This window comes from Stegodyphus dumicola, chromosome 2 (genome assembly GCF_044657685.1).
Source record: "Stegodyphus dumicola isolate Sdum_Otavi_A_Nest chromosome 2, ASM4465768v1".
Taxonomy (NCBI): domain Eukaryota; kingdom Metazoa; phylum Arthropoda; class Arachnida; order Araneae; family Eresidae; genus Stegodyphus; species Stegodyphus dumicola.
Genome location: NC_140769.1, coordinates 253,543,231 through 253,556,195, shown reverse-complemented (window position 1 = coordinate 253,556,195; position 12,965 = coordinate 253,543,231). Strand labels below are relative to the sequence as shown.

The window sequence follows — 12,965 nt, the reverse complement described above, 5'->3', positions numbered from 1 at the left end:
TAAACACTCAAAACGTTAATAATAAAAAGACAACGTTTTTTAAAGCCATCTTAGTAAGAAAAACTGAACATTGATATGATGAACAGAAGGAAGACTGAAAAAAAAAAAAAAAAAAAAAAAAAAAAAAAAAATGTATGCCAACACTTAACGCTGTATTGGGAATTTCAACTGTTATGACTGTTATGTTGATTTTAAAATTTTTTGAAATTTTGCTGTTAAATCGTATATGTTGTACGTGCGAAGAAAAATATGCTTAATAAAAGGTAAAAAGACAAAAAAAAAAAAAAAAAAAAAAAAAAAAAAGGGGGGTGCTAGTAGCAGTGGAGTATAACAGCAGACTAGTAGATTGCGAGCTCAGCAAGAGCTTAAAAAACCTTAATAAACCCCTTTGGGGAACCGTTACAATTTGAAATCTTTCAGACTCCCCCCTTAACTTTTTTTTTTGAGTTGTCCTATTGTTTACAATGGAATAATAAAATTAATTTTTTAGTGAGTCTCAAAGAAACAATAATAATAAAAAAGAAATTTATAATTTTGAAATTTTATGGAAGATTTAAGACAAAACGTTCTGGTTGCTTCTAATATAACTGATAATGATATAAAGAACTTGGTTTAAAAAGCATAGGTTCGTTCTTGTGACTTTAAAGTAACCGATAGAAATAATATATTTAATAAAAATTGGTTTCTTGGTAAAGCAATTTTAAAACATAGTTTCTTAAAAAAATTGAAAAATAATAAAAGAAAGAGTCTGTCTGTGTGTGTGTGTGTCTTTCGTTTGCGCTGCGCGTAAGCTAATAGACCCACGGCTACGAAATTTGGTACATAGGTGCATCTAGACAAGAGCCAGTGCACCTCCAAGCGATTTTTTCGAAATTCGAATTCGAATTTTTTTTTATTTTACGTTTTGTGACGAAATCGCGTCATTTTGAGACATAATGGGCTATAGGAAAGCGAGATTTTACTCTACACACTCCATTTTCACATCGTCATGAAATGTAGGTACTTAGCTATTTTACGAACTTAAAATAAATTTCGCGTTTCAATAAATCGATTAAATACGAATTTATTTAACAAAGGGAGCTTAACACCTTTTCAACGGGATTTTTTCTAAAAAAGTTTATTTTAAAAAAAGGTACAGTTTATTTTTCTTTGATTTTTTGGACACGTTAAACTTTCATCCTTGCGACTGCTTTTACAAAACGAATTTTGGAAAAATGATAATATTTCGTATTTAAAAAAAAATTTTTAAATGAAGCTTCCGAGTACACTTCTCACATCTCACATCTTTAAAAATGTGATTTTGGCAACCATTTTCCTTTCTTATTGTTGTTGATAGATTTTTGATGAAATCGCATCATTTTGAATAGTTTCATTCTTTTAGAAATATGGGTTTGGCAACAATTTTTCATCGTATTTCTTATGTCACTGTTTTTAAGAGATTGGCATACCTCATTGTCATTTTATATATATATATATATAATACATTTTTATTGATTTTTTTTTTTTTTTTTTGATAGAGTTGTTCTGCAGAGTAAAATTCTGCGCTGAATTTTATGTTTTTTGAGTTTCTTTCATGTTATTTTTTGCTTATTTCACTGTTTGTAAGATATTAAAAAGTTTAGCATGAATTTTTTTTTCAACGGAAAGTTGGTTAATTTTTTTATATGTAATATATTTTTTTAAAAATGTGTGGGGTTTTTTTTTTCGGAAGTTTTCTGCAGAGTAAAATTTTGCGCAGTTTTTAAATTTAACATTTGGTGTTCCCTTCAAGCATTTTTACGGTACATTTAAAAGACAGACGAAGGCTGGCAGCGTAGCTGCTAGTTACTAATATAATAGTGTAAGAGATTAAAAAGTACTTTTTTTTTCTTTTTCTTTTTTAAATTATAGTTATTTCTATGCTAAGAACTAGCGAATGGAACTATTTTTGGATCTAAATCCCTTCAGTAATACGTTTTGCTCTAAAATCTTAGATGAATTTAATAGAATACTTTATAACTTGATTTAATAAGTGCATAGTTCAGCCATACCTTAATATCCCTCATTGCGCCCCATATTCTCAAGCAACTTAATGCTACATTATTTCAGATTAGTGCCGCAGAGACGGGTAAGTGGTTAGTGACTGATTGCCGTACAGAAGGGCCGAAGTTCGAATGTCAGATAAGACACGGATGTAAATTGTCTGTACCCTCATAGGAGGCAATGATGGCCCATCTTATTACCCTCTTAATAAAGTGACCACCGCTTCCGGCCTTAGTAATGTTCTTTGCCTCTAACGGCTAGTGCTGGCCATTGGAAATTTACAAAAAAAAAAAAAAAAAAAAAAAAAAATGATTAGCCTCATTTAAAGATCTGTGGCAAAGTACTCGAGGCAGTCTAACAAAGAAAAGGAATGTCTTTATTAATGAATTTGCTTTTTTAAGAGAGATTGGCTCATTTATATGCTATATATGAAAAATGGGAAAAACATGAAAAATCTCATGCAGCCTGTTCGTTCCCCGGGATCTGAATCCTGTCGAACTACCAGAGTCTAGCGGTTTCATTCTCTGCAGCCTGAAGGATTATTTACTTAAAGCACAGTACATCATGCCCGTCTGTTCATAGGATAAATGTCTTCGTGAAAGATTTTCTGAGCGAACCTGTAACGTAAATAATATTTGGGTTCAAAGATATTTGCAAAATATCTAAAATAATGTTTACAAAATATATTATGTAGCAATTAGAATTTAATCTTAAACACACTTTCAATATGAAACTTAAAACGACTGAAAACACGTGCCTATAATTTGTAAGAAAGTGCTCTGATCACTAGGCACTGTGAAACAACAACAACAACAACAACAACAAAAAAAAAAAAATATTATTTACAGCCAACATATACAAGACAAAAATAAGTGTAAGCATAACAATTAAATTTTCATATGCAGAATAGTAATCCATAGAGTAAGATTTCGATTCTTATAATATGACTTGCGTGTGGTACAAGGTTACTTGTCAGGACTTAGTGTTCTGTGCATACTTTTGGCAAACATAATGGTGACAGTACCAATGTCCTGAACTCGAACAGTGAGCTGAATGCAGCTATGTTCTTGTGAGTGCTAGAAGAATTACAACGTAAGAAGGGTGTAAAAGACCCTTTTATTTAAACCACTATTTACAGCAACTCCCAACTCGGGAGTGATAACAGAAAAATAATGACCGCGCTTGGGTCTAAACTGAACAATCAAGCAATTTAAAGTAAAACTTCAGTAGACGTTTAAATAGTCGCTGTTCACAGAGCTTAAACGCGAGATTGGCCTATTTATGGTGCGTAGCAAACCTTTGCTAAGTACTAACGCACTTAAATCTCTTCAATCAGTATTAGAGGAATAGCACTAAGGCGTAAGAATTTAAAACACTAAACTATTCTGGCGAACGTCCACCGAGCCAACGTGGTCTGAGACTAAAAGCTCTCTCAGACTTGAGAAGTTCCTCACTAACCTTTAAATACAAAACTTGGCTCCAACACAATTAGCATAAAGCTGAACCGCGCGCTCATTCTGAAGGGAAGTTGAAATAAGAGTTTACAGGAAAAGGTAACTTAAAATAAAAAGAAACTTGGTTAGTTTAACTTAAAACCTTACATACTTTACTTTAATATTTTCAGATATCAGCTTCCATAAAAAGTAAGTACTGAAGATATCTGAGGATCCTCAACAACAACCCAAACAACATCCTCAGGAGATCTTCATATATCCCGGGACATTACGACTTCAGCAGGACATCCTTAAGATGTTGATTTACGAAGTCCTCAGGATATCTGAAAATCATCATCCTGAGGAGATCTTCATATATCACTGGATATCGAGACTTGAATAGGATATCCTCAGGATGTTGACTTAAGAAGTCCTCCGGATATCTGAGAATCAACATCCTGAGGATATCCTAACTGTTTCCCGAGACATTGCGACTTAAATAGGATATCCTGAGGATGTCTTGTGTTATGGGGGAAACAAACAAACATTAAAAAAAAAAAAAAAAAAAAAAAAAAAAAAGAACCGCAGATGTTTAGAGGTTTATAGTTCATGTCCTTCAAATACTTCTCGAGATAATCGAGATAATTTGTTCAAGTGATGTTGGTAAATAGAAATGTTTGTCTAATGTAGAATGTATTTATGCAGTTATGTTTAGTGTAATATTGTTATTTGTTAAACAAACAAACAAAGAAACTGGTAAGAAGACTTTTCTATCCTGATCATATTTTGTTTTCTAAGTACCCCCTGCACCTGGTCGGGTAGGGGACTGAAAATTTTCAGTATCCATGTCAGCCATCAGGAACTTTGACATTTCGTGTGAAATCTAGTGTGTCAACTAATAAACCTATGAACTCTGATTCTGACAAATTCGAAATTGCTTATGATGAACGCTGTGTTTTGTTTCTGATGAACTCTACATTATTTCTAATGAACACTGAACGGTTCTGTTGAACCTGTTGTGAAAATTAGCCTTAAGAGGCAAATCTTCATCTTAGTGGGGGCGTGTAAGGCCCATAGCCCCAGGAGAAGGAAAAGCCTGCCCGAAAAAAATTATTAGTCCGACGTGACGACTAATTATTTGGTTTGGTCAAGTGGTCAATTATTTGGTCAAGCGGTTTGTTGGACGGAAGTAATAAAAAAAAAAAAAACAAGAAAAAAGTAGACAAGAGGAACGAGAAGACCGGTGGGGCAAAAGGGGTTATTTCTGACCCTGGATGTCGAACGGGACGCCCCGATTTTTTTTTTTTTTTTTTTTTTTGTTATGCAGAGATTGTTTTCTCATACGGAGACAATGCCGGAATTACCTATTCATGATTGTACCTATAATATATAATAATCAAGAACTGTTTACCTATTAAAGTTTTTTGTTAAACAAACAATAAAAAGGTGTCGTCTGCGTCGATCGACAGTGTGAAGGAAATAAACCCCACTCTACGGTAATACAATGATTCTTATTTCTATCGGTACGACTATGGCAGTCTACTACATTTGGAATTTGTTTTATTATCTATTTCATACTTTGTAAAGCATTTATGACTTTTTGATTAAGAAACTCAACGATTTCAAAGTGAGTAATGGCAACACTATAAGGAAAAAAACATTTTTATCTCCAGCGCGCAACTGGGTATTTGAAATTCTAACGATATGCTCTTTTAAATATTTTGTGATATTGCTGTTTAATTTAGTTTTATGGTTTAAGAACGAAGAACATGATATTTAATAAACAAAGGTAGCACAAAAAACGTTAAAAAACCCCCTCTGAAATCTGAAAGCTTTCAGATTTTTTTTTTTTTTTTTTTTACTTGCTATTCTCCTGATTTGTTTTAATTATTTGAAAAATTAGTTCCTAATACATCAAAACTCAAACTCTTGTTTCCTTTTGTGTATTCAAAAGACTTTTTGTCAGTCAAATGTAGACGAAACATTCATTATTACCAAATACCACGTTGCTGGTTTCCGTTTCCTCTTCGTTTGTTGACACATCCGTTACTGCACACTTAATCCGTTATTTGATACAAGCTTGATTCGATCACTGGATTGAGAAAATAAACATTATCACTCGTAAGTTTCCCTCATTTAGTTTAAATAAATTTATTTTAAGCTCTTTCAATTTAGTATGCATTTAAATGTGAATAAGAAAGCTTATACAAATATGTACAGTTTATTAACGTTTTACTTACAATTTCCAAAGAATATTTTACACCATTATTTATGTGAATCAGAGCCGAGATTTAAAACTGATATTTGCTAATTAGTGGAAAAACAGTTTTTATTATTAACATGTAAAATCTCAATATTTAATTTTTAAGATATATAAGTATCCTAATTTCAAAGCTCTGTTTAACTTTTTATACAAGTGTACCACAAAATATTATAAAAGGGCAAAATGAACTTGTATTCAGTTACCATTATAATATGCAACCATCGATAGATGAGAATAACACTTCAGAAAAAAATTTAAAATGTTTTTTAAAATTCATTGTTAGTTCAAAATTTCTATGTTTGATGCCTTCCCACGAATCTTCTGAAACTTAACGCATTTCATGTCTCGTTGCTATAAAATGAAGATTGAGAAAATACTTTCTAAGAAATAGAACGTACTTTAACTCTTCCACTTTCAAATAAATTTTGATTTCTAACAAAAAAGTAACTTTTTATTTTGATTTAAAATCACTTTTTTTATTTCTTATTTTGAATGGGCTCTACTTTTCAATTTGGATTAACCTTGTGAACCTGAGTGTATTTTTTCCTTAAGGATATTGTAAAATAAATTTTATGAAACTATTTTTTTTTGAAAAATATGATATATTTTAGTTCTTAATCACATAGATACTGTTGCTAAATTTTGAGCTGTACATTACTTTATTCACTTTTCCAATTCTCGTTTTTTGAGATAGTTTCATTATTGCTAATAATACCTAAATATAAAGTAACGAAATGCGGAAAATTTTAAAATGAGACTCATTGTTTTATTTTAATTTCATTTAAATGCAACATAATTCGAAGTTTAAAAAGAAAATGTTATTACTTACTATCTCAAAAACAGAAAGTTTACAAAATTTAACTTTGTTACAGTTAAATAATATTATGATTATTAATTTTAAATGCTGTTTTAAGGAAGAATTAAAGATTGTTTACTACAGTCTTTTTTAATTTAAATTCTCAGCTTTTTACTAACAATAATCTGTAATTCGAACTAGAGAACTTCTAATTATATAATTACATAATTCCTTAATAATAATAATAGAAATTAAATATTTGGTTTCCTCCATAATTTACAGTGTTTTTAACCTCTTTACAGGATTATTCTATATTAATTATTTATTATAATCTTAGTAACTTTAATCTTCCTGCATATGATATATACACTCATATCTATATAATGTGCTTTATATTTGTGGACGATATATATATATATATATACATATCAAAATATTAAACATATAAACGTTTTAAAATTTTGTTTTGAGACGTATTGTAGTTAACTTCGTAATTTGATGTTTAGACGATTAGAAATCGATGTGATTGAGCTAAAAACGTGATCTTAAATTTCTGCAATAAAAAAGATACACACATGCATTCAACCATAATTAATTTTTAATGTTTATTTGACATTGTTCAGTTCTTTTGTTATTATTAAGTTTTCTGATGCATTCAAAGTAAATTTGCTTAACATTGATGAATATTTTTATTATTTTATTTTAAAATTGCTATATTCTTTTTTGAAATGGAAATAATTTCCATTTCACTAAAGATGTGGTAACGATACTGAACTTCAGTTCGAAAGTTAGTTGCATAACTTTCAATACTTTTTAATGGAACCTATTTTGTTGTTATTGTCCTAAACTGTTAGCTTATAGTCCATGAATAATTCCGTCTACGGTATATACTATACCTATTTTTTATTGATCATAAACCTTTGGCTTATCAGTAATACTACGACTTTTGTCCAAATTCATCTTAATTTTGGCCGAGAACACACCTAGCAATGGCATCCAGGAGTCTCGCACTTCTGTTCTATTATCATCACTGGAAAGAATTTTCATTCTGCATTGATATTTCAGACCATACGTCTATATCATACGTCTTTAAGCGAGATTCGAACCGCGGACTTTACAGAGATGCATCGATTACCCTTCAGGGACGCCATGATTTTATATCGACTATAAGCGACAATCAGTGGCATGTAACTGAAAAGGCTCAGTATTCTTAGTTTTTCTTATCATTTGATATTTAGTTAATGTTCATGTTTTCTCGCAATAATGTGTCTTTTGCTTTTATCTAATCTTTATTAAAATTACCACAAACTTTCAAAGAATTTCCGTAATTACAGCTAAATAAACAACCATATATATTAAATAGAAAGTGATGACTTATGGAAGTTCTTCCAAACTATAAAAGGAACTTTTCAATCTTTATTCAGTTTTTGCTTCCTGTTTTTACGTATATAAATTTTAACAAGAATTTCACTTATCGTTGTTATCATGTAAAATTACATTTGGTTGTCTGAAAGGTTATGACGTATTTTTTTCTATGTTCTTCAAATGTCCTTTATTTATATAAAGAACAATGAGCAACTAGAAGGGCATTCCCATTTTGTTCGATAATTTTTTGCTTTCTTTTAATGAACTTCGTAATTCCTCATTCCTCATTCATTTCTTCGTCCTTCCTCATTTATCGACGAAAACTTGATACTGATTTACGACCTCATCTGAATTTACCGTTATACACGAAAGCAATTTTGAAGAGAGCGAAACAGATGAAAAATCTGAGGGCACAAAATCAGGCGAGCATGATGCGCGAGGTGACACTTTTCATTCTAATTCCAATAATTTTTGTCAGGTGATGTCAGGTTGTGTATGGTCTCGTGTTATCGGGAAGGAATGCAGTTCTTATTCGATTAATGAGCTTTGGAATTTCCTTGAAGATGGATTCGTTGAAATGCTCCAGTTTGCGACAGCACACATTTGAACTCTTGGCTCGTTGGTAGGAGCTTGAAAATGTGCCACACATAAGTTTGATCTCTGACAAAAATTATTGGAGTTTGAATGAAATGTGTTGCCAAGTGTATCATGACTTGCCTGATCTTGTGGGCTTAGAGTTTCATTTGTTTCTCTGTCTTCGAAATTTCTTTAGCAGTGTAAAATTCAATTCAGACGAGGCCGTAAATCAACACCTTGTTCAACTTTTCACTGATAAAGCAAGATTCTTTTGTGAATGAGAGATTACGACACTCATTAAAAAAAGTAAAATGTTATCAAAGAAAATGGGCAATATACTATTGACCGCTCACTATTCTTTATATAAAGAAAGGATCTTTGAAGAACATAGAAAAAATGCGTCATGACTTTTTAGACAACCTAATATAAAACGATAATTTCTGGGCGTTATCTGCGAACATGAAACTGAATACATACGCGCATACAGACACCAGTACGATTTGTTCTATTGAATAATATCAAAACTCATTTCATAGGTGCTTATAGGTAAAATGGTTATACATAGATACGTACACTGACTACCAATAAGTATTTGGACATCTGTGATAGAAAATAAAAACTAACTTTATTCAAAATCAATAGTTTGTAGAGCCTCCACGAGAGGTAATTATAGCGTGGACCCTCAGGGGCATACTTTCCACAAGTCCTTGTATGACAGCTATTGGTATTTGCTTCCACTCAGCTTGGAGAAGACATAGAAGTTCCTTCACCGATTTTGCACGGTTCGTGCACCCCTGAATTCGGCGATGCAACTCGTCCCAGAGGTTCTCGATAGGGTTCAGGTCTGGACTCTGGGCAGGCCAGTTCATTCGATGAACTCCATTGGCACCAGACCAAGCCTTGGTTAACGTCGAAACATGACAACTGGCATTGTCATCTTGAAAGTAACAGGAGTCCAACCCGTAAACCTGCCACAACGTAGGAAGCACATTGTCATCCAAAATAGTGCAGTAGGCATCGGAGTTGAGCTTACCATGAATGGGGACCAAGGGTCCCAGCCCATACCAGGAGAAACACCCCCAGACCATAATTCCACCTCCGCCGAACTTGACCGTTGGAACAATACATTCTGGCAGGAGACGTTCTCCAGGTAGACGCCAGACCCAGACCCTGCCATCCGAAAGGTAAAGGGTGAACCTTGATTTGTCCCTCCAAAGAACCCGTTTCCACTGATCTACAGTCCAATTTCGATGTGCTTTGCACCACATTAACCGAGCAGCACGGTTGGACATTGTGATCAAAGGCTTATGAGCAGCAGCACGACCATGAAAACCAAGCAGATGTGCTTCCTTACGAATGGTATTCATTGAAACAATACTCCCGGATGCCTGTTGAAACTCCTCGCGGATGATGGCTATCGGTTGGGTGCGGTTCTTCCGAATTTCTCTGGACAGCACTCGTCGGTCTCTATCTCCCAGTTTCGTTGGTCTGCCGACTCGAGGCACATTCCGACAATCACCGCTCACCTTCCACTTCTTAATCACATAGGCCACTGTCGATATTGGGTACTTCAGATCGCTAGATATGTCCCTTAAGGATCGGCCACATTTGTGATACCAGATAATTATACCTTTCTCAAAATCAGAGAGCTCCGAACTGCGAGGCGTCTTGCATGCGACTAAAGCCGATGCTGTTTCCTACACGATATATACCGGCGGAGTCCGTGACGTACCTTAGGACCGCAGATATCGTCATTTGCATAGATGTCCAAATACTTATTGGTAGCCAGTGTATATGTGCTTATAGATAGATACAGGTGGCCCTCGACTCGCACAATTTAGTATTCCGCAAATTTTTAATTTTTAAAAATTCAATTTTTTAAAGATTTTTGTCGATATTGCAAAAATTGTTCTCTTCCATACAGTCGTTGCCATTTACGTTGATAAGAGTGGTGCATCACTGAAGTTTTCAGGTTCGAGACCCAAACTCCATCGAGAAATAGTCCGCATGAGCACATCAGCAATAAATGTTAATGACCATATCAATTGATGGACAACTGCACGAAATTTAAAATGTAATGGTTCGAGCATTTTCTTTAAGCCTTCAGAAGGTAGAAAGACCAGCTTTCAAGCTGGTTATTGCTTTAATATTGAAAGATTATTTCCTCTTTCATTTTTTTACTGGCAGCTTAGAAATATTGTAAAGATTAAAATTTACAATTTAAAGCCTTATTAATCTGAGACAATGATCCAGGACACCCACAATTTTTGTAGAATTTATACCTAGAAACCAATGTTGTGTTTGTTCCTTCCAATACTAACTACCTCGTACAGCCCATGGATCAAACAGTAATAACTATGTTTAAATGATATTATATGAGGACAATAATGAATCAAGCCATTAAGACAACTGGCAGGGAAAGGGGACGTACGTTAAGAGATTTCGTTAAGGACGCACGTTAAGAGAGTACGTACGTTAAGAGAAACTTTCTCCCTCTTCCAGCATGCCTTCATGGTGTAACGGTTAGCACACTCAGCTATTCGATAGGTCCAGGTTCGAGTCTCGGCATTGCAAATTTTTCACATCTCCTGCTTCATAAAGATCTAATGACTGTATAAAGTACTGTTGCAGGCGTACGGGTTCTTAATATATTAAATGCACCCATACACAGAATTGATGATAGCTTGAAACATTTATTTTTATCAAAAGAAACACTTTGCAGTTCTGGAACTTTCCGAAAAAATACTCGTACAGCTCTTCTCAGTATCACAGGGTATCAGTATCACTCTCAGTATCACTTCTCAGTATCTCAGTATCACCAGTAATTACACGTCAAGCTACTAACAGCATTAAACACAACGCAATGCGAAGGGATCTAAAGAGCGAAGCTAACACAGAGATAGCTCAATACTCAGAACTCAGGCTGAATTAAACAAATGATGCTCCAGAAACGAATGTTCTGCCCGATTTCACACAGCTGTCTTCTATCCGCCGAGAGATTTTCTAGAACCTTCCACTTCTCGAAATTACTAGAAGGCATATGAGGGCCGGATACGGTTATAGCTACATATACTCAATGTTACATAAATTTGCCCCTGTATTTTTACTTTTCCGGTAAATCTTCGCTTCTTTAAATTTTCATGTTACATTATATATATAAAAAAAGTACTACAGTTTCACATATAATTTCACTAAAATTATTTGCATATATACAAAAATTCGTAAGAGTACAATTCACGGAATGCAATAAATAATATTAGAGACCCGTGGATTGAAATAAAAATAAAAAAAGCTGATGTCATGACTTCCTTGTACGGAATATTAAATTATACGCATTTTTTCTTGCCTTTCATTTAAACTTATTGGATTGAATTAAATCTACTTCGTCGATAACGCATAAACCACAATAGAATAAATGCACTCTTTAAAATTCACTATATTTGTTTACACTCTGGTGAAGCAGTTTTATAATTTTTTTGGAGGAAAAGAGTCTTTTATTCTGCCCTTACGTACAGATGTCACATCAAAAACATCGTTAAATTGCATTCGATAGCGGTCAAAATTGATATTTTCGTTGAAATATGCTGCTGAAACTTTTCGCGATTACAATACTTCCTTTTTACTTCATGCAAGGAAGTAAAAATGTAAAGTTCCTTGGAAGCAATTATGCCCACAAACTACAGTGATTTTATAAATTCTCAAGAAACTCCGGAAACTATAACAGATGAAATAGTTAGCCTAATGAATGAACTATACTTGGACATCAACAACGAAGATGTTAACAAGCTGACTGAATCTCACTCAGCACCTCTATTAGTGGATACTTAATTGAGCAACAAGAGTTAAATGAAATACATAATAAAAGACAGCAAGACTTGTTGACAAATTCATAGAGGAAATACATGGAAGTGCCTAAATACGTCTCGTTAACTTAATTATGTAACTTAATAAATAATAGTATGAAAAAATTAATATTGTAAAATATGATTTTTAATTTTTTCCAACATCCCTATATGTTCGAACATTCAACATTCACCCACATTTTCAGGAACCAATTATGTGAGAAAGTCGAGAGCCACCTGTATTCAGTTTTAGCAAAGCAGACGAGAGTGTTCTGTCTTAGAACATATGTCAGTGACTTACTAACAATAATATCATTATATTTATTTAAGAAAATGAGGTGACTTTCGGCCTGATGTTGAGACAAAAGTACTGCTTCCTATTGTTGCAGTTTACATCATTGCACCGTTAGTGTTTCATTCTCAAGGGGTCCGTACTGAATTTCCTGATTCAAGAGATTGGTAATTCAAAAGTAGGAAACATTTGAACTCGACTGAAGCTTTAAAATGTACGTTAAGCACGGAAAAAAATTAGGTGTTTAAATGAATTAAATTTATTAATTTTCATAAAAAGTCCAATATAAAACAAGAAAAAAAGAAAAGCATGCTCTATTAGTGAAGAATTTCAAGCGCAAACGAATACTCTGAAGCGTAGCGAATAACAGGAATTG

At 33.3% G+C, this 12,965-nt stretch overlaps 1 protein-coding gene across 5 annotated transcripts in view; it reads left to right on the top strand.

Annotated features, from left to right (window-relative positions):
• The first annotated feature begins 5,441 nt into the window (after positions 1-5,441).
• The window catches only part of LOC118200171 (rab effector Noc2-like), a 95,725-nt gene continuing 88,201 nt past the window's right edge, over positions 5,442-12,965 (top strand). For 2 of the 5 annotated variants that reach the window (XM_085812042.1, XM_085812044.1), the window contains exon 1: positions 5,443-5,576. The gene's annotated coding sequence lies outside the window, so the exon portion shown is untranslated. Of the gene's footprint in view, positions 5,577-12,965 lie in introns of all 5 variants that reach the window. The other 3 variants (XM_085812045.1, XM_085812040.1, XM_085812041.1) reach the window with 3 other exon arrangements.